Genomic DNA, 19387 nt, shown 5'->3' on the forward strand with positions numbered 1-19387 from the left:
TGTATAATGATTCCACGATATTTAAATATCCTTACCGAAAGTATGTGGCAGTAATACTGCAAATAATCAAGCTAAATATGGGGAAGATGCCATAAAAATGCGATTATATTTAATATAAGAACTTCATTCAAGTGTTCAATATACCAGAATGGGAATGAAACACGATTGGTAAATACAAAAACGTAAATTATGTAGAAACACGGCTTAAATCATGATATATACCTTAAAATGGAGTTGTAAGTAACCAAACTATGTTATGAAACACACAAACGCGGCCTATGTCTGCATGAATGGTACAGCATGATTAAATAATGTGACGGTTTCATTACATTGCTGGGTCGAAAATGTGCGGAATTGTTACAGTTATTCAGTTATGATAAAATTATAATATAATGTGATATGACGCCCGAAAGCCGGAATAGTGAAATCAGAATAGACGTTCATTGATAGGCAACTACTCGGTAAACACATCACCATGGCAACGAATACGCATGCAACAATCGAATAATTTCCGTTGCTATGTAACGGTGCTCTAAACACACCTTCCCAAGAATAAAGAGACAGTATTTTCTGCTTTGTCGTGCAAAGTAATTATAAAGAAGAGCTCAGTTGAGAAAAATAGAGTCAAGTTTCGAGACGCCAGCCTGCCAGGATATAAGCTTGAAATATGAGGAATTTAAATGAATCGACTCTTTGGAATTAGCAGTTGCACCCCCAATTTAATGCAATTTCGTATGTAAAACTGTAACTAAATTTCGTGCAATTATAAAAACACGCCTGTCCTTTTTTCTCTTCAATAAATGTGAGGAAGAGTCTACCCGTTAAAAAACACGGGTAATCCACAATTGGACTCAAAGAGGCAAAAGGAATTATATCAGGACCCTCTGTAATAAGAACGAAGGACATGTTGAAATTAAACAGAGATCAATTAAGATGGGTGGTAGGATTACTTACTGGACACTGCCACCTTAAAGGACGCCTTTTAAAACTGGGACTGACAGATGACCTAACCTGTGAAAGGTGCCTACAAGAAGACGAATCAGCCACACATATCCTATGAGACTGTGAGGCCATAGCTTACTTGAGATTTCGTCACCTGTGTCAATTCTTCATGGAACTAAGTGACTTTTATAACGCCCCCATAAATAAAGTCCTACATTTCACTCGAAGTGTAAGATTAATAAAGGGTTGATCCAAAGGCGAAGCACAATAGATTATTGAAGGTCGTAGTACGAGGGCCGGATATTATGGCTCAACCTTTACACACATATACACACACATAATAGTCTGCCCGTTTCGAAACACAGATTTTAACAAGATCTGATCTATCCATGCTAATTGGGTCCTTCCTTTTTAAATACATATACAGAAGCTCGCTAATAATTACATTGATATGAGTTGTTAAAGTTCTACTGGACGTCAGTATCCACAAAGTCATGAACATTTGAATATCAACGATTTTAGTAAGAAATTGCATTCTTTATTTCTCATACCGTTTTTAATTATTTGATTTGTCCGTAGCAGACGCGTCATAGATCCACATATTTCGTGTCACACGCTAACATTACATTCGTACATGATGTAATACATTTCCCAGTTTCACATGAATGAAAGGATATTTGCAGCGATGTAAATTACTATGCCACACCACAGTACGCGATTTAATTAAAAGAGCCTTTATAATTGCTACTGCTGGATTGACGCCCCGTTCTGCGCATGTCTCTCAGCATGTGGCAAATTAAGGGCAATTAAAAATTCTTTTTCCCTAACATAGGTCCTATTGAAAGTAGGACGTTCCATTTCAGGTATGAATAATATATAAGAAGGAAGAGGGCAAGCTTTATATGAAGCAGAAGGCTGGCTGTTCGTATCCGAGGGACGGTACAATTCACATGACACATCATGCTGGTTGCTTGCTTGGTTTATTCTTCGATCCAGAAGATTGGGTCGATACGTTCCTTCGAAACGTAAATTGATTTTTCAAAGAACTAAGGGTCGTTATGTCAGAAGATAGAATTATTCAGAGATTCTTTTTATTATTTCATATTTTACTGCCTACGTTTGGGATTGAACGTGGGACATCTCGAATAGTACATGACGTTACCCAAACTGCGCCAAACGTAAAAATATACAAATGACAATGTTTCCCCTGTGCTTAACGAATTATGTACTGCTCCATGGAGGCGTATATGGGATTTGATGTACATATCCACATTTTCTGGATCTCGGCACTAGCTGGAGGTGAGTAGTCAGCTTCGCACCCCGGCCGCTTTACCCCTTGGGAAAGAGCCCCCGGTACTCATTGGATAGGAGGCTGGGTGGATCCCAGACACGGCCTGGACGACGTGGAGAAAAGAAAATTCTTGACCCTATCGGGACTCGAACCCCGATCACTCGGTCATCCAGCCCGTAGACAGTAGCTATACCGTTAAACCAAGGAAAATAAACACTCTTCTCACAGTGGACTAAGCCGAACAAAATTTTCGTCTTGAAACTTCAGAGAATCGCAACATTTTAATAATAGTGTTCATAAATTTAATATAAAAGTACTATTGATCTTGCCGACCCAAAAGACATTGATGAACTTTGTACAAGGAAACTTTAATTAATTTTCAAGGTCTACATTACGAAGTAAGACACTTATTTGGATTTCCCTTTACTTTGAGCTTTGTAACATATTGATGATAATTTAAATGTTACGTTTATAGTTCCACATGATATATATTTCGTAAATCCAGCCCCTTATACTTCTCTGTTCTGCTGTAAAGCATTTCCTCATTTATCCCATCCTCGTTATGGCTTAATTTCTTGTTTTTCTGTACATTTCTTTCTTAATTGCTCCCCCAATTAGAATCCCCTGATGAGTAACGAGGTAAAGCAGTCAGGAGGAAGTCATTTGGCCAACTGTCAGCGTGCTATATATATAATATCTTATTCAGAAATGTTGAAGGTGATGCTACGCACTCGAAGCAATTTCTTCACGTCTCAGTTCTAGCGTTCCATGGGGACTGGATCTGAAAGACCTTCGTTTTCAATTTTGTTCGCATTTCANTGTATACAAGATGCTCAAGTAGCTACGTGTCATAAATATTCAGGTTGAAGTAAAGACTTTTCTTAAGTGAGAACAATTTGCTATTGAGAATTATTGTGTTTGTAAACATTGTCAATCTTCTGGCACAACGTTTCAGAAATTGGATCTGTTTCCATCCTCAGGCGAGGGAGGAGACACCTGTTCTGTCGGGTCCCTTAGAAAGGGTTAACCTTAATCACTGGACAACCCATGTCGAATCGAGTCGACCGTCCACCGTCGACCGACGGTCATTCGGCAAGTCTGTCTTAGAATAAAGCACCCATCTGAGACTTAGACCAAATTTATATTACTGTCAGATAGTTGCGGGTTTGTTACTGAGGGCGCTCTCTCTAATGAGAGGAAGGGTCTGTCGTTTACAATTCTTACTGATCCTCGCCAGCGCAGTCATTCTCGGGTCCGAGTCCCATGGGACTCGCGACCACATTTTACTGTCCTAGATTCGAGACTTCCATTTTCGTCGCCTCCTTCGACTCTCAAGGCTCTGGTGGAGGTATTTGACCCCGCCTCCACACCTGAGACCAGGCTACTTCGAAGGGAGGTAATATGTAATAAAAATTGTAATCCCAGCACGCAGAGACCTGAAACTAAGACAGAAAAAGAGGCGAAAATTTTATGCAACCAGCCTAGCCAACTAACCAAGTCCTTGAAAACCAATGCATAAGTTTAAATAGAGAATTTGTGAAAACGCTGTGTGCCTAATTCTAGGGCCATCTATGGAGTAAAAAATGGACCATCGGGACTGAAACCTTATAAAAATCCATGAAGAATCTGTCGTATCATACTAATCGTGTCTGTGAGTTGGGAATATCACTGCTGATACGGGGATCGAGGTGGAGAAATGTCCAAACTTAGTTGGTCGGTCGGAATGATTAAGGATGTCACATGGCAACAATTCATGGTATATTTTAGCATCCTGTTGCACTGGGTGTAAAATTGAATACTGTATCCAGCCTTTCGCAACTACATGAAAATCCACTAGGTTTGACCTTTCTTCTTTCTGCTTTATTTCATAACATGTTTCGGCCAAACTGGCCACCATCAGGTGTCCAAGGTGTGCTTAAGTAGCAGACTCTTCAAACGAACCTTGTACACCTGATGGTGGCCAGTTAGCCCCAAAAATGTTGTGATATAAAGTGGATTTTGCCTGATTTGCAAAAGGACGCACAAGAATCAGAACAAATTCCAGTTGATGCCTAATGGGCCGATTCCTTGTATGTGTGTTCTATACCTACTCTTACTTTCGATGTCCATCCTATTCTGTGGCCCTCTTCATAGGCATGCTGAGCTAATTTTGATTTATATTTTTATTCGCCGATAAAGAATACCATTTTTTTCACATTACGGTTGAGAGCAATTTTCAGAAAGCTAAGAGAAATACACAGATATAAAAAATATGGTATTGTGGCTCAAAATTATATATACAAACTATGATTATGTATAAATTTTTGTGTTCAGTTTTGAAATCAGTCTATCAAAATTAAACCCAAAAAGTTAGTTTCATTTTATGTTAACATAACTTTGTTGGCGAATATAACTGCGCTGTTCAATTATTATGTCAATATAAATAGACTAACTGGAGAGGAAACATAAAATAGGTCTCATCTTTTATGTAACAAGTCACAAAACCTGGGGCCAAGAACTGTCGTTAGTAGGTCAGTAATTCAGAATTACACATGTATTTGTGATTCAGAGGCTTAAATACTGAAAGTGTTCCATATCAGTAAAGATAAATTGTTCAAACTCAGACTTATGTAATTAACTGTACTTATGTTTCATCGAACAGGTTGGTCTAGAGGTAACGCATCAGACTTATACAGAATATCGCAGGAGGAAAAATCAATATTCTGGGAGGTCACAGTATCGGTCATTCTAAGATAAAAAATTGTACAAGTACAAGTGGTCTATTCCGAACGGTTTCCGAGATAGAGCTATTTCGTATTATCGCCCTCATAAGGGAGAGTCGAGATGCACTCGCAACACGCCATGTCTTCACATGAGTTGTAAGGTGAATTGGTGTTGACGTTGAAATTTTCCAAAATGTACGTATTATCCTAGGTAAACTATACAAACTTTGTCACTTTAACAATAAATACCGGTTTTAGAGACAGTACGTAATAATATCTCTTTCTCATGAAAATTTTTGAAACTGTACAGTACTTCGGAAAACGTTCGGAACAGGACGCGTGTAAATATATAATGTTTTGCTTAGAATAACCGACACTGTGACCTCGGAATGTTGACCTCTCCGCCTGGGATACTCTGGATATGATAGGATTTCGGTTGGAAAGGTTAGAATCTCGACCGAGTATAATATTTTAAGTTCTTCGTGGTGTTTCTCGAGATGGAGCTCAGATACCCTACCATCTGTTCCTTCAAAATCCTTTCTAATTCATCCTAGCATCCGTCACTATACAGATTAGATATGGAAAGCGTCGTTAAATAACCTACGAAACATAATTATGCGTTTTTATGTTTCTTACAGCGCCATATTACTTTTTGAATTTAGTTTGCTGACAAAACTTCTCATATATATCTCTCATTTTAATAAATCTATCTTCATAGAAGAAAAAAATCAGCAAGCGAGAAACCAACATGGGGAGGTGCTGACAGACTATTCATCGTTCGCGGATTTTTCTTCTACCCTGAAGATGGAGGCGATACGTTCCTCCGAAACGTCGGTTAATACAACATCTATAAGGCTACACATCCCAGAAGACGGATTTCTTCATAGTCATCGCCGTGAAAACCTGAAATCTTACACAATAAAATATGTTACTTATAGCGTCCTTCTAGTTTAAAATAGAGGATATTCCTCAGAAACACTTTTTTCGAATGTGCTAAGGTACCTGAAATTGTAACACTTTGAATTAACGGGAAGTAATGCATGTAAGCTGCTGCACCGTAAAGAGAAATGGTCTCGATCCTCGGGCAGCGGACAGGAAACTTATTTCTCTCTCCTAAGTTCTAGACTTGTTGACTTAGAGTCTTCAGCGCTGTAAATATTTGGCAATCACTTAAATGTTTAAGTAACTTCATGGATCAAAGTCCTCCCTGGGAACGTGATGGTAGTTCAGATGGTCAAATACTGTCTCCTTTGTGGAACTCGAAACTTTATTACTTTGTTCTTAAGAGCATACAATGGCTTTGTAGATATATTGACCAATTTAGGCCTAGGAAGGCTGAAGGAAGTGAGCGGTTTAGGACGTTACACATTAGAAAAAGTCATGATGTGTAATCACAGGTAACCCAACATCTGCCTAAAACACCTTAGAGGGTAAGCCATATCTTGGGTAGAGAACATTCCAGTAGCACTGAGTGTGTTCAGTGAGACCTGCCGTATGGTATTCTTGGTTGCCATTACATTTTGCAAATAGAACATAGCTATCGTCCTACTGATAATGCAATGATCTACTTCACCATATTATCACAAAGCACCATAAAATACGTTTTAGATGCTTTGTGCTATTAATATAATACTGAAATAAGGGGTAGCAACGATTGACTGGACACGTGTCAGTGATGGAGAGGGCAAAAGTTCATATTAAATTTTCTTGCGGAAATATATAAAATTTACGCTTGGAAATCCGAGAAGAAAATGTCAGGGCACATTAAGATGAAACTTATGGTATTGGAAAAGATTTAACTGACTTAGGATCGTGTCCAATGGAGGACAGTTTTGAACCTCCACTTCTGCCATCCTGTTGTCATTTAGTTAGTTGTAGTACAATTTCATTAAATATACACTATTGGCAATATATTAAAAAATCAAAACCAACTTGGGCAATAATTTATTACTGAGTTGTCTTAAATGTTGTACTGGCGTTTTAGGACAAATTCATTCAATAATCTTATTTATTCAGTCACTCGCAGCACTGAATCTTATTTCTGAATACGAGGCGAAATACACAAATTTAATTTGGCATCAGTTATTTAAAGTCAGAGTCAGACGTACATTAGGACTGGCGGTTTACCGCCAAATAGTTCGTCCTGGCGTCAAGCCCCTTGAGGATCACGTCCAGAGATTCTTTTTGCAAATGAACCCTTATTGTCGTAGTCCTTCTGTAACATCCTTCCTAGCGAGAGGTTGGGTTTGTCTCTTATGAATATGCTCGGTTCTTTGTCAGCTGTACGTATCCCATATATAGTATATTGTAGAAAATTATTCCTCTGCACTATGTACAAGTCCACTCTTAGTCCAGGTTTTGGAAAGCAGATCATGCCTACCTTGCTTATCATATGCTACAATGGCAGCTTAGTCACTTGAACGGTCGTAAGCTTGACCGCCGCCAAGTTTAAGCCTCTTATATTTTCTATGTCTGGCCTCGGGTTTTCCAATAGTGGGAACTTGCTTATTCTTGTGTTTTTGTATGACTTCACTTGTCTCTGAATTATATATAAATATTCAGTTCGAACCTTACAGGAAACACATTACGTCTCCGGCACGAAGCCCAGTCGCTTAATGTTGTTTAGGGAAAGAATAGATGTCTATTGGGAGAACCATAACAACACACAACTACACTCTGTGTGTAGAATGTAGAGTTTTAATCTGTAATAGCAGGTGCCATATATATATAGTAACCACTGAGTTTCAAATTGTTAATTGTTTTAGAGCATTAGTTCCAGTTTTGCAAGTCGTGATATTATTTCCGGTAATATCAGAAGAAAAAGAGTTGAGTTCCGTACTGCAAGAACATGGATGTTTCGCTATACAATAACAATTGTTTTCTGCATATGTGTATCAGAAGACTTAACCACAAAGAAAGAAAAGTAAGAACAAACCTATTGATGTAATACACGTGTTTATAATGTTACCTTGTTAGTTAGGCGGTATCGTAAATTCATTAAAACATTTGGTTCATCCCAGTTGCTACTTCGTGCTTGTAGGATTAGTGAAAGTACCGAACTCCATATTGTGAGCCGGGATAGAGTAGTTGGTATAGCGACTAGCGACGTGCTGGGCGACCAAGAAGTCTGAGTTTCTAGTCCCGGTAGGACCAAGAATTTCTCTTCTCCATGTCGTCCAGACCGGCTCTGGAGTCCACCCAATCTCCTATTCAATGGGTACCGGAGGGTGTAACCGCTTACTTCGTTGGCCCCTTTACGTTGGTTGCCCTTATCACCGTCCGCCATTGCTCCTACATTGTGCTCCACTTATCACCGTCCTCCCTCTTCACGTAGATGTCGAGAAGTTAGGTAGGAAGGGAGGAGAATTGTGTTGTTGGTGCTGGTAGGCGAGAGTTCGCTTTCTGTACACCCTTAGGTGTCTCGCAAGTAGGTAAAGACGGGAGTATCTGGGTTCTGCTCTGTAACTGGTAGAGGTGAGTTCTTATCCCGGGGTCTTATACGGGCCTGGCTCAGGCAGGGCAGGAAGAACCTTACGCTACAATCACATACACCACTTCCGAATTCTGCACTTACTAATTATTTAATTCACTTCCGTTCACTGAATATTACGGAAACTAATGTTTACAGTTAATTGTATTTAACATGTAATACTTTCTTTTCTGAAGGAACGTAGTTGTAAATTTGAAACTGACTTCGCCGAAAGTTGGATGAAGACTCCTTGAGGTGGAATGCACTCTCTCCGAATCCTGAGGTCCACGAACGACACACTCCAAGAGAAATCCACTCCTCCACTTTTGCCATTGGTTAAGTTTTCAAACTAGGAGGTTCCCTAAATTTTGAATTTCCAATCATGTTGCTTTGCTATGTGATTCTGGCAGATGCTGACCTCACGGTAAGGTTGACAGCCCCTTGATGCATTACGATGAGGGCATGAGGCTCCGGCCGTCCCACTTTTAAGTTCCGAACTGTCAGATCTCAAATTCTCAAAGACTTTTCTACTTTGCTGAAACTGCCAGAATTCCAGGAAAGTACCAGATGTTACTTCCTGTCCACATAGCAGAACTTGAACTATGTCCCTTCTGCGTGTAAGAGCTGGCTATCAGCCGGATCTCTTTGTTTGTATTTTTGTAATCTTAACTTAATATAGATTTAATTAATACAAATAGTCCACCAATTAGAATGAACGGTTACAAGGGTAAAGCAGCCGAGGCGTGAAGCTGACTTCTCACCTCCAACTAGTGCCGAAGTCAAGAAAGTGTGGATCTATACACCCACATAGGAATATTTTTATACCTTATTACTGCATAAAGTTTATTTATTTTTAGTTTCTTGGGTCAGATAGAGTTAATGCTGGAGAGGCAGTAAGGGCAGGATCATGCCCCTTACATACTAACAGACGTTAGAGCGGGAAACAACTTGGACATGAATTTTACTGAGCACAGGCTGTAAATGCAATAATGAATACGTGACATTCTTTAATAACTTCTCAGCACATGACTGTACAGCGCAGGCGACACTACGAGTATAAGGAAAGTAAACAGAATGTTTATGGGGTGCTGCTAAAAGCGTCCTTTCACCCAGTGGTGGTCATACATCAGTACACAGCAGGTGGCTAGAGGAACTCATCACAGACCATTGAAGATATATGTATAGCCTAATTGAATTGGTCTATTGATTTAAAGCCAATGCCATCCTGCCTTGTTCAGGATTGATAGAAGTTATACTCGTAGGTACAGCAAACCGACAATAGTGGCCGCACAGCACAACGTATGCAATATCTTCTATCTCTCGAAAAATGGAGTGCTGGTTTAGAATCCCACTCGAAGGATGGATCCGAGTTTTGCTTTCTTCTATATAAGCAGAACTTTGCGAAGACTCGATCGCCCGTCCAAGGAGTCCTGCCAAATTCTTTAAACAGTATTCCGAAATCCCCAAAACAGGAGGTCCTGGACCGCATTGGTATCTTATACCATACAAGGAAATATTTTCACGTGATATGGTGTGACTAAAGACGGACTTTGGATGGATGACTCGATTTATTGGACTCTTTGATACAGCGCGTGACTACACTTTACAGTTTTCTATGACACATAGTGTCCACAGCCATGTCTTTAATTCCGGCGCTTGGTAGCGGCTTCCAAATGCGGACATTCCCCTTCCTGTGGGTTCTCGAACTGTCCTCAGCCTCAGCTGCCAGCTTCTAAAACCAACAGCTAACAACGATTGATCCCCAATAGTTTTTGACTGACTGTCCGTAGGTTAAATTGTTGCTGGCCTTCGCCAGCACAGTCGTTCCAGGTTTCTGTATCTTCGAGATTCATGACCAAGGTTTTAATTCCCCCTTAGACATGTACGCCTTTCGTAGCCAACTGCCAAAATTAAAGTTGGAGTTATGTTACGACCGACGGTCAGTCGACCAGTCCAGTAACCACGTGATAACTACTGAGCCATTGCCTAATAACGACTGTATCTGTTGGCTTCACATTTCTGTCTTGAGCAAGTATGCCACAATATAGTATGTCGAACACAGAATGATGATGTTACATATACAGACCCTTGATATTGCGGCTATGTAATACCATAAGGGCGAATATTAAGTGAGATCTTCTGCGCTGAAGATGGAGTCATCTTGTTCTACCGAAACACAGCAAGCGTCCACAGGCCACACCGTATCGCGTACTGGTACCAGAATACAATATTCTAAGAACGTATTAGGATTTTCAGAAAGTCTTATATATTTGCAATATTCTTTGTGTCTTTAAAGAGTATTGGAGCCTTTCACGGGCGTAGTAAAGGATGAGGGATGAATGGATAGTGGATAATGGACGACTATTGTTCTGCGCGGATGTGAGTCTAGTGCCCTCGCCATGAAGGAAAACGTGAACGAGGGTGTATGAGAATAAGGCGCTGAGGAGTATATTTGAAATGAAGACAAAAGTAGTAACATGATAAATATAAATTGCGTAATGAGTAGCTTCATAATTTGTATATTATTTGCGCAGTGAAATAGAGTAGAATGAGATAGACGATATATGTAACATGCATGGGGGTGATGAATATAACATGTAGTTTCCTAATGCGGCGGCCCGGGGTTAGATGCCGGGTCAGGTCATGTGGGATTTTTGGTGGACAAAATAGCATTCGAGCGGGATTTATCCGAATTCTTCTGCTTCCGATGCCAGTTATCATTTCACCAACAGCTTTATATTCATTCCTCATCCAACTACCGAAGCTATTGAGCTATTGCTATTGAGCAACGTTTCCAAAACTTTTTCGGCCCACATCTCCTCCGTGCCCCCTGCCGTACTTTATAAAAAGGCATTCTTCAGCAGAAAGGTTTGCACCACTCACTGAGGAAGATAATAATAATAAATTAACATAATTAGTATCTACTTCACTGTTAGTAAATTCTTAATGCGACTGTTGATGATGTGATGTCAGTTTCCCAGTGTCTGGTCTGAAGTCACTTCAGTCGTAAATAAGCGAAGAAAACGCTCGAAGTGGCTCACCTCAAGCGTCTCCTCGATAATACCACTGCCGTCCCAGGGGGCGGTGCAGCTCACATTGGGAACGATTACCAAGGGGTCTCAATACCTGAAATATGGTTAAACGACTAACTTAGAGAAAAGATAAATGAATAAAAAATATTTTGGAAAGTCTTGGAGAATATTAATGATAATTAGACGTAGGCGAAAAGATGAAATTGAAATTAACTTTAAAGGAATAAAGTGTTGCAGTATTAACCGAAATAATCTTCCATATGAAACTGTTCATTGGCGAACTCTATTATGAATACGGTAATGAAACATCTTGCTTCCAAGAGAGGTATGATTTTTTTTCTTACTGTCTTAGAGAATATTTACTTCTCAAGAACGACCGAATTCAGCGAAGTTAGGGCCATTTATTTCCATATTTTTTCAGTTGACCTAATATTCTGCAATGTGCATGCCAAATATATAACGTAAGTAAAAGTAAAAGTAAACAGGCCGTGAAGGCCCATAGGGTTGTGAGACGTTGAGGGTCCCACATTGTCCAGACAATCGGCTCAAAGGTGGAGGTAAGGTTGTCAGCCTTACGCGTCGGCCGCTCTTTACTCCCCAGGAAAATTATTTATTTAATTCCTGGTACTCATTTCTGTTAGAGGCTGAGTGAACCCCAGGGCCATAGTGCGGCCGGAAGGATTAGGTCAATTAAAATAATTCAATGACCTCATCGGTATTTTAACCCGCGACCTTCCACGACGCTACCGCTTGCCCTCAAATGTATAACGTTTCATTGTAAACTCTATTTCGTTCTCATAAACAAATGCTGTAAATTTCGGTGCGAAATTATGTTACCAAATTTACTGCAAAGGCCTGAACCTGATTAGAGGTTTTACGGGAATATTAATTAACAGTTGTACAACAAAGTGATTTACCTCTGCGCAAATTTCCCGCCAGTATATTCTACCTGAGATTCTTCAAATTCTGAATTAGTCGTGTCACTGCCAAGTATGTAATTTTACTCACACAAACTTCTTCATATTTTTACATCATAATGGCCCCACAGTATATCGAATTTTAAGTGACTGATTTTCTACAGATGTCAAACGAAGAAGTAACAGTGGTCATTTTGTGTTTTGCACTAAGTGGCTACTTTTTACGCTTTGATGTATGTGCTATATCTGTTGTGTGGTTATGACTTTTCCTCCCACCACAGATGTTTGCAAAATTTCTGTGATGTTCACTATGTATCTCTGTTTTAAGGCGGTGATGGAATTGGCCATGGCTGATCTCAGAATGTAAGATCAGTGCGATAGTAAACATCTCCTTATGCATATCAGAATAGCTAGAAGCCATTACCTCCTGTCTGACCTGCTTACTATTTCTACATTACTACACTGATTTCTGTGTTCTTTAGTTGTAACGTAAAACAATTGCGACTAAGAAATCTTTATCTTTATTTTCAGGTCAGTACCAGTTGACTACATTCTGATGTCAGAAAATGTGAGTTCTAGGTAAGAGCTGTGAATTTTGTTTTGATATTTCTCACTGTTTCTCAAAATATACTAAAAGTCACTGCATACTGGAGGATAGTTAGAAATCGCGTCATCTGGTAGTGGTGATAAAGATTCACTTGAATACGATCGTTTTGTGTGTTTCTTGCTCAGAGGGGGAAAATAATTTTGTTGTTTCGTTAGAATTTTCTATCAAGTTCAGAGTTCAGTTATGTTGAAGTCGGCATTTTAAATTAACTCATTGAATGTTCCAAATTATTTATGATGAATAGAAGAAATTCTGTATTTTACTGTTTATTTATTCCTGGGATAAATTACTACATTCTTATGTTAAGGTATTATGTCGTCTTTATAAGGAGGGCTGTATATTAAATGTAAGCTGAAGATTTCTGTTATCTGGGATACAGCGTCGTGTAGTCTGGTAGATACGTAACCTGCTACTTCTAAATTAAAAACAAAGAAAGGAGGATTTTTTTCCACGAGTTGTATATACCAACCACACTACACTGTGCAACGTGCCAGAAGTCAGTAATTACCGGCCACAGAAATTTAGTACGGAAAATCTTGTAAAATGTATGCTATGATGGTATATCACGAGAAGTGAACTTGAATCTTTTCAGTAGACCGGACACGAAATCACGCAAGGCCTACCGGAGTGGTTCACTCTTAAGTAAACAGATTTTTCAGGATTAATGTTTTTTTTTGTTTTGGGGGGGGGTTGTGAATCATTCGGAATTCTAAAGAAGAAAATGTTTTGAAAGTTTGATGTTTCCGTCCTCAAGTGGGGTGTTGAGAGACACCTAATCTGATGGTTCCTTTAGAAAGAGCTAACATCAATCACGAGACCAATTTTTAGAAAGAACTAACCTCAATAGCAGGACCAAAACTCACCTGAGGACGGAAACAGGCCAAGTTCCCGAAGCGTTATATTCTCTAGAATATGGGATAATGACAGAAGTCCAAAAACACCGTAATCCCGAATGTCATACATCTTCACAACCCATTACAATCTAATTGGGATTTTGTTAGACGAGATGTTGATTTCAAATAAAGTTGCGTTTATAGAATGATTTTGTTCCCCTGCAACGATATACTCTACTAGAATCTCAAGTATATTCCAAACACTAAGAGATATACTTTCTAAGGAAATGATGGTTTGTGAAGTTTTATGAAGTGAATGTAGATGGCTTATATATTTTATCCTAATATAATTTCATGAACTCTCATATGACCTTCTGCTAGAATATTAACTGCCACGCTGCCTTGCCTTTATAATGGATTTCGGAAATCCTGACCATTCAGTTGTGAGCAATATAATTTTAAATTTGAAATAAAAACATGAGTTTTGCGGTGTTAGGACCCCTTAGTCTGCATTCTGTCTCTATATTTAGAGATGAAACGTTCACACTCACAGTGGAATAGCTGATATCATGTAGTCGAAAACAATCTTCAACCCCATGAAGAGATTTGCATATATCTGAGCTTATATTTCTTTCTTAAACACCATTCATTAATTTGTGTTACATTAAACTTCAAATAGTCAATTGATCGTTCCCTTCAAGTGCCATGTTCTTCCATTTTTTTTCTGGATTGCTTTGTTATAAGCATCTTATGATAATAACAAACAAAACAAACTTCTTGATTTTAGTCCGCAAGCGAACTATACCGACGGACTGACCGCTACTTGTCGGCGAAGTTAGTGCCAACTTTAGCGCAGCGCAACGAATCCCCACGACCTTCAATTTTTTGTTTTCTAGACCGGAGCCGCTATTTCTTTGAAATAGCTCCTCAATTATCTTCATGAGGCTCAGTGGACCCCGTTCCAGACCCATTACTCCTCAGAAAATCTGGTAACCCGCGGAATCGATCCCGGATCTCTGGATCTGTAGCCAGGAACTCTGATCACTAGATGGTAGAGGACGTCAATCTTATGATATTATTAATGAAATATCTTTTTCTGTATATGACTTTTCCATTACGACTATTATAATTGTAAATATTATTACTTTTGATTAATTATATTCATTGCAACTTGAGCAGAATAAGGGAAAGGCGAAAAATATCTTCTCGCCTCTTGAATTATTTAGTTTACTAACTGAAATGTTCCAGTTGGGCATAACACAGAGATAACTGTATGCATGTACGCCCTGGCGTACATTCAGAATTCTGCGTTTTGCTCACAGAGTGTATTTTTGGAACGCAGATGGTTATAAAAAAAAGTATTTCCTTATACGTACGTGCACAACGCTAAACATATGCTCTCTGTAATGGAAATGAAGTGTGGTCTTGTGAGGTAGAAACTGGCTTGTTAAACATTATTTAGATGAATTCAAGCTTCGAAGGGTTAATGATGATATCACTCCAGCCTGATAATTAAATTCAAGCTGAAAACAAAATTCCAAAATATACTTTCTCATTGTAACAGGGTCATGAAACAGACATATTGCAAAGAATATGGTTCGAGTTTTTGTTTTCTGTTAATGCAAGGACCAAATCTCATAAAATTATCAGTTGCAGAAGTTTATATTGCTAAAGTTTTCTCAGTAGTTAGAAACAAATGAGAGAGACTTGTCAAGTAAACAGGTACGCGTAAGTTCACGTTCTTTCCCCTCTACCCTTGTTAGTCTCATGCAGACGAAAACCAAGCTTTGTTTCTGTTGTGTCTGAAGATACTGATTTCGTACGAACTACATCTGCTAATTTTAAGTTTGTTTCTGATTAATACCCCATTTGATATTTGATCATGAATCTTGTAGACAATTGGTAGGACTCCTTGGACCGGGGTTCAGCATGTCGCCAGGCCGTCACCCACCCAGAAAAACACAAATACGTTAAACAAACACAGACACACATTCACGCCTCGAGGGGCAGTCGAACCCACGATGCCAGTATTCGAGCGGGCGAAGACATTTCATGCCTTAGAACTAGAGGACACTGTGTTCGGCTCACAGACAAAAATGTACTTTTATAAAGTTTAAGCATGACTTTCCGAATTGGCACAAACACTCTAGGTTTTAATGGTGGGAATTAGAAATATTTATGTAAGTGACAGATGCATCAATTCTGAATATATCGCAGAAGCAACACTGTCCGTCGCTTGGTCAGGATCATGCACTTCCAATGAGTGAGCTCAAACAGGCAGCGTTTGGCAAGGGAGCGAAGAAAGAATGTAGGTCGGTCTAGCCGAATCCCCAAGGGGCTCGACCATGTTGCTGTGATTGAGCGTGTGTATCGGGTAACAGCCCGTGGGTTCCTGCTCTGGTTAGATGGAGGCAGGGGAGGGGATAAATAAAGTAACGGAGCCTTCCTCCAGTAGCCACAGAGATGGTTGCTTTATTTGGAGTTAGTTAACCTAATGCATGTCTACCTTCAGCTGCTTACACTCTCCTGTTTCGAAGTTTGCTTATCCTACGGAACATGCAAGAGAGCATCATGCTGTCTTTCCTTCCCTCTTTACTAAACTCCACCTTATATTTTCATAACTAGGAGCTTTAAGAGATGAGTCCCTCTCCCATAGCACACCACCTCTACTGCTAATATTGCTTTCAGGTATTCGGAATAGGCCTGTACATGTATGTATGTAAGGGGTTGGCCATAAAAACCGGCCCCGGCACTGCGACCTTCAATGATCTATTGTGCTTTCCCTTGGATTCGCCCTTTATTAATCCTACACTTTTAATAAATTGTAGGACCCAGCTTATGGGGGCGTCATAAAAGTCACTTAGTTCCATAAAAACTGACCCAAGTGACGAAATCTTAAATAAGCTATTGCATCACAATCACACAGGATGTGTGTGGCTGATTTATTTTCTTGTAGGTACCTCTCACAATTTGGGTTATCTAGGCTGCCTTACTTCCGGGAAAAGAGCTCCTTCCCCGTACCCATTGAATAGGAAGCTGGGTGAGCCCAAGATCCTGTCTGGACGTGATAAAGCGACAGTTCTTAATATTACCGGGACTTGAACTCCGACCCCTCGGTTGTCCAGCCCTTAGGCAGTCGCTATGCTGACTGCGCTAGCCCGGCTCTTCCTAAATTATAATACGGAGAAAAAGTAACTTTAAAAATGAATACCGGCAGCACGTGGTGTTCCCAAGCTGTCACCCATCCAAGTACTAACCAAGCACAATGTTGTTTAATTACGGTGATCGGAAGAGAACTGGTGTTTTCAACATGGTATGGCCGTTGACAGCATTTTGACATAAGAGGGAGGCAGAACTGGGAGAATGAAGAGAATTACACAAGGAAGAGCTTCATTTATATTGTTAAAAATATTAGGGTCATTCCATGTGAAGTCATCCGGATAATATTTTTATGAATTTAAGTAGAATAAAATAGGCGGAAAGTGTACCACACATGGGGGATATTAGAACTAACTCCATTGACACGAGCCCTTCTTGAGAACCCCACAGTTGTGCAGGTACTCAAGAATATCCCAATATTTAATGGAACCCGAAGTTTCATTAGCGTGCTCACAAGGGAAATCTACTTGTCTCTTTTCTTAGCCAGATAAATCCAGTCCATANCCCCCAACCGGGGTAAGCGGTAGCGTAGTTGGTTGAGGCACAATGCTACAAGCCGGAAGGTCGTGGGTTCGAGTCTCGATTAGGTGGATTATTTTTCAATTGACCTAATCCTTACAACCGCATTATGGCCCTGGGTCGATTCAGACTCTAGCTTATATAAGTACCAGGAATCTTTCTGGGGAGTAAAGCGCGGCCGGCGCGTAAGGCTGACAACCGTACCGTCATGTTTGAGCCGATTGTCTAGGTAACATGGGATCCTCAATGTCTCACAACCCTATGGTCCTCCAAAGCCTGTTACAAAGCCCGTTAATAAAATATGAATGTATTTGTGTGATTAAATGCATTAAAATTTTAAGAAAGAGGGTCTGACTTTGTGAAATATATTAATATTTTCTAGAAGAGTGTTCAGGATGCAAATGTTTAAACGAAGTGAATTAGAACTTCCTCACGGTGTCAACGGGTCGTTGCCTTCGTTGATCTTCAGAACAGTGGCATGAGCAATAAAAAACCAATTTAAACACTACAATATATTGGAGCAACAAAGACGGTCGTTACAACAGCTTTGGATTATGCAGAACGTCCCAGGTGGAAAGGTCAATATTGTGGGAGGTTGTACTGTCTGCCATTCTAAACAAGAACGTGAATATGCACATGTGTCCAATTCCGAACGGTTTCTGAGATAGAACTACTTCATATTATCGCCCTCAGAAAGGAAAGCCAAGATGCACTCAGACGAGCAACACGTCGTGTCCTCACTCGAGTTGCAAAGTGCATTGGTACTGATGTTGAAATTTTCTAAAATGTATTACACTAGGCAAACTGGAACAGTGTATACTGATATTAGAAACAGTACGTAATAATCGCTTCCTTATCAAACATTTTGGAATTGTACAGTCAAATAACTCTATCTCGGAGAACTTTCGGAATAGGACACATGTAAATATACACTTTTTGTTTAGAATGGCCTCTCGGAATTAACTTTTCTTCCTGGGAAACACAGTATAAGGTTTTATGAATAAAATAAAATAGGGAGCTTTGTGTATTGTACGTGTTTGTTCCTCTGACGAAACTTGATTTTCAACTCACGGCGAAATTCGTGCAATGAAATGATCGTACTGATACACCAGTCGGGCCCCTCTGTGCTCCGAAATTTTCTAACATACACATAGCCCTAGCCTCTGGACGTTTCCACAATATCACTCGACTTCCATCAACACTTCAATTATTTACTCCATTCCACGAACACTGTAGAGTCACTTAACCTGATATCAGAGCCTCATCTCCGACATGAGAGTGGCCAGAAATGTATTTTGTCTTATCTTCTTGACTTACATAATACAACATTATATTGCATACGGACCGATCACAATGGCCGCGCAGTTTAAATTATGAACTGTTTTGGCCCCCTCAAAAGCTGGGATCGAGGGTTCAAATTCCACTCGAAAGCATGGATGATTGCATTTATTTACTGTTGCTGTTGTCCTGCGTAGGTAGGTGTCTTGCGGCAAGCTGATTCCAAGCCCAAGGAACTTTAAAATAATCTAAGGTTTATCATGAATTCTAGGACCCAGAAATTGTTGTTATACTACACATGGGTATTATTGATAACTGGATCGAATCCGATCAGTCCAACTGTGTTTTATCTAGTTTATATTTTTATATATAATGCTAAAGAAAAATATGTAAGTCTGTATATGTTTTATCAATAATTCATTTGTCTTTCACCTCATGACGACCGAATTGGACCGAAACATGTAGAGAGAACGGAATAAAAAGAACTATACATTTGTTGTTATACTCATACGAGGCTGTTGATAAATTACACGTGTAAGTCATATGAGACACAAGAAGGGTGCAACCCAGCAAGAAAATTATGGCATAACGGCTGAAAGAGGAGCTTTTCTTGTCACCTGCCTTCACGCTGGTATCTT

General features: G+C 39.6%; 1 protein-coding gene and 1 pseudogene across 2 annotated transcripts in view; one reads left to right on the forward strand and one right to left on the reverse strand.

Moving 5' to 3' along the window:
* LOC111873411 overlaps nucleotides 1-19387 on the forward strand; it is a 650279-nt gene that overhangs the window by 235452 nt on the left and 395440 nt on the right. The gene's annotated exons all lie outside the window — the stretch shown is intronic.
* LOC111873412 lies at nucleotides 17002-17120 on the reverse strand (annotated as a pseudogene).

Source organism: Cryptotermes secundus, unplaced genomic scaffold, assembly GCF_002891405.2.
Source record: "Cryptotermes secundus unplaced genomic scaffold, Csec_1.0 scaffold22, whole genome shotgun sequence".
NCBI classification, from domain to species: Eukaryota; Metazoa; Arthropoda; class Insecta; order Blattodea; family Kalotermitidae; genus Cryptotermes; species Cryptotermes secundus.